This window comes from Lithobates pipiens, unplaced genomic scaffold (assembly GCF_037356315.1).
Source record: "Lithobates pipiens isolate NorthernLeopardFrog02 unplaced genomic scaffold, aLitPip1_a1.2 Scaffold_18, whole genome shotgun sequence".
In the NCBI taxonomy this organism is placed as follows: Eukaryota; Metazoa; Chordata; class Amphibia; order Anura; family Ranidae; genus Lithobates; species Lithobates pipiens.
In genome coordinates this window covers 387,813,621-387,817,713 of record NW_027507758.1, presented here as the reverse complement: position 1 = coordinate 387,817,713, position 4,093 = coordinate 387,813,621, and positions in this window count along the sequence as shown.

The window sequence follows — 4,093 nt, the reverse complement described above, 5'->3', positions numbered from 1 at the left end:
TTATATAATTTTTCTATTCCTCAAAATATCAGCAGTTTTTATTACATTTTTATTATGTTTTTATTTTTCATATAGATTTCTTATAATGATTAAAGTATTCAAGATGATTTTATATGTAATCAGTCTATTGCTCCATCATATCTGTACAATGTGAACATGTATTGCTTTTTTGGATAACCAGCATCAGTAATTAAAATTGCGCTCTGTGATCAGGAGCGTGTAACGGTAATGTTACGATGAAGCCTACGTTACCATGGCAACCTATAAACAATGTGGAGCTATAAATCCCTCTATGCTCATCACAAGGCCATATTCCCTTTAAAAAGTCACATGATCTGTGACGGAATGTGCCGGGAGGAGGAGCCAGTGAGGTCACCCCAGTGCTTGGAACAGCACAGAGGGGAAGTGAAGAGGAATAAGTCTGAGCCTATGAACCTGACTAACTACACGCTTGGTTCAGCTGGGTATAGGTGAGTGTATCAATAGCCTTCACATCTCAGATGTTTTGAAAGAGTGTTGCGCGGTGAGTTTTTTTCCTTTTCTCTTGTTTTAAGAGCGGTGTCTTTGGTAAAAGACTCAGGACTGAGGAGCACAAAAGACATCTGAAGGGGTTGTTTTATTACCATTTACCACTGATTGAAGCCAATCTTGATTGGCATGAGTATGTGAACACTATAGACATTTCTTGCGCCGAGTTCATTAGAAGAAGCCTGTGTAATTCCAAGGAGTTTTTTTGTATTTGCCACGTTAGTATTGTTATTGGTTACTATATTTGATCACAGCACTAGTTTGCACATGGATGAGTAATTGGGCACATTTTTTATTAGGTTTTTATATTTTTTTTATCTAGGTATAACTGTGTATTTAATTTAGGTTGATATTAGCGCACTAATTGTTTACAATTAATTGTTTACATCTTTGTAAGCATCATAGTCAAAAAGACACAAGGCTGTAATTGGTGCCAAAGGTGCTTCAACAAAGTATTGAGCAAAGGCTGTGAATACTTATGTACATGTGATTTTTTTTCCATTTTTTATTTTTAATAAATTTGTAAAGATTTAAAACTTCTTTCACATGGTCATTATGGGGTATTGTTTGTAGAATTTTGAGGAAAATAATGAATTTCCATTTAGCATTTAGGAATAAGGCTGTAACATAACAAAATGTGGAAAAATCGAAGGGCCGTGAATACTTTCTGGATGCACTTAAATGCAGTTACTGCAAGTAACTGCTTGCTGACTGCCTCACGCCGATATATGTCGGCAGAAGGGCTCGTACAGGCAAACTAACGTACCTGTACTTGGCCCTTTAAGAGGCGGCCAGTGGGCGCACACGCCCGCGGCATGCTCAGTGAGTCAGGTCGTGGATACCCACGATCGCCTCACAGAGAGGAAGAACAGGGAGATACTAATGTAAACAAGCATCTCCCCATTCTGTCTAGTGACAGTGTCACTGATCTCTACTCCCCGTGATCGTGATTGTGTCACACATAGCCATGCCCCCCCACAGTTAGAAACACTCCCCAGGGCACACAACCCATATACTGCCCCCTAGTGGGTAACCCCTTCACTGCCAGTGCCATTTACACAGGATCAGTGCATTTGTATAGCACTGACTGCTGTATAAATGACAATGGTCCAAAAAATGTGTCAAAAATGTCCGCTGTGTCCGCCATAATGTCGCAGTTACGATTAAAAACGCTGATCGCCGCCATTACTATTTAAAAAAAAATGATAAAATTAATAAAAATGCCATAAAACTATCCCCTATTTTGTAAACGCTATAACTTTATAAACTAATCAATAAACGCTTATTGCGATTTTTATTTTTACCAACAATATGTAGAATAATAAGTATCGCCCTAAACTGAGGAAATCTAAATTTTTTTATATATTTTTGGGGTATATTTATTATAGCAAAATGTAAAAAGTAATGCGTTTTTTTCAAAATTGTCGCTATTTTTTTGTTTATAGCGCAAAAAATAAAAATCACAAGGGTGATCAAATACCACCAAAAGAAAGCTCTATTTGTGGGGAAAAAAAAGGACATCAATTTTGTTTGGGAGCCACGTCGCACGACTGCGCAATTGTCAGTTAAAGCCATGCAGTGCCGAATCACAAAAAGTGCTCTGGTCAGGAAGGGTGTAAATTCTTCCGGGGCTGAAGTGGTTAATGGCAACTTACCTTATAACATTACACAAACTAAATCCTTCTATTAAAGGCTCTAAAACAAATTGCTATATGTTTTGAAAATTAAACTTGGTAAATTTGATAAGACATTTAAAATAAACGTAACATGCCAATCTAGAAACTCCAGTTACAAGCACATCAATAAAAATTAAGTTTACAACTACAGGCAGTCCCCTAGTTACAAACATCCGACTTACAGACGACTCCTACTTACAAACGGAGGGAGACAACAGAAAGTGAGAGGAAATTTACCAATAGGAAGGGAAATTCTCTCCTGTAAGAGTTATGGGAAAAAGGTACCTCCACTGACGCTTTATCACCAATCCTGGTTTCCACAACAGCCCAACATTTTCTAAATCCTATTGTCATTGGGACAGAAAGTGAGGTGAAATCTTCTGAACAGGGGCACAGACAGCAAAACAACTGATACAGGGGTGTCAACCCTTCCCCAATGCTATCCGTAAAGCTTAAAAATAGTTTTTTTGACTGGAGCTACACTTAAAAAAATGTACCTGTTCCGACTTACAAACTGATTCAACTTAAGAACAAACCTACAGACCCCGTCTTGTTTGTAACCTGGGGACCGCCTGTAGTCAGTTAATACACCACTGTATTTACTTATTTGCAACTCAAAAGGCTCATTACCTTAACCACTTTCAGACCGGACCATTTTGCTGGTCAATGACCAGAGGTCTTTTTACAATTTGGCACTGCGCTGCTTTAACTGGTAATTGCTATTTGTTATTAGAAAAATCCAATAAACTCAATTTTAGTCATACATTTAGGCCAAAATGTATTCAGCCACATGTCTTTGGTAAAAAAAAAGTCAATAACTGTATATTTATTGGTTTGCGCAAAAGTTGTCACATCTACAAACTAAGGTACGTTTTCTGGAATTTACGCAGCTTTTAGTTTATGACTGCCTATCTCATTTCTTGAGGTGCTAAAATGGCAGGGCAGTACAAAACCCCCCCAAATGACCCCATTTTGGAAAGTAGATACCCTAAGGAAATTGATAAGAGGCATGTTGAGCCCATTGAATATTTTATTTTTTTGCCTCAAGCGATTGAATAATGACAAAAAAAAATTTTTTTTTTTTTTTTTTTTTACACAAAGTTGTCACTAAATGATATATTGCTCACACACGCCATGGTTATATGTGGAATTGTACCCCAAAATACATTCTGCTGCTTCTCCTGAGTACGGGGATACCACATGTGGTCGACTTTTTGGAAGCCTAGCCGCGTACGGGGCCCCGAAAGCCAAGCACCACCTTCAGGATTTCTAAGGGCATACATTTGTAATTTCACTCCTCACTACCCATCACAGTTTTGAAGGCCATAAAATGCCAATATGGCACAAAACCCCCACAAATGACCCCATTTTAGAAAGTAGACACCCCAAGCTATTTGCTGAGAGACATGTTGAGTCCATGGAATATTTTATATTTGGCACAAGTTGCGGGAAAATTACAAACATTTATTTTTATTTTTTTTTCACAAAGTTGTCACTAAATGATATATTGCTCACATATGCTATGGGCATATGTGAAATGACACCCCAAAATAAGTTCTGCTGCTTCTCCTGAGTACGGGGATACCACATATGTGGGACTTTTTGGGACCCTAGCCGCGTACGGGGCCCCAAAAACCAAGCACCGCCCTTCAGGCTTTCTAAGGGCGTAAATTTTTGACTTCACTCCTCACTACCTATTACAGTTTTGAAGGCCATAAAATGCCAAGATGGCACAAAACCCCCACAAATGACCCCATTTTAGAAAGTAGACACCCCAAGCTATTTGCTGAGAGGCATGTTGAGTCCATGGAATATTTTATATTTTGCCACAAGTTGCGGGAAAATTACAAACTTTTTTTTTTATTATTTTTTTTCACAAAGTTGTCACT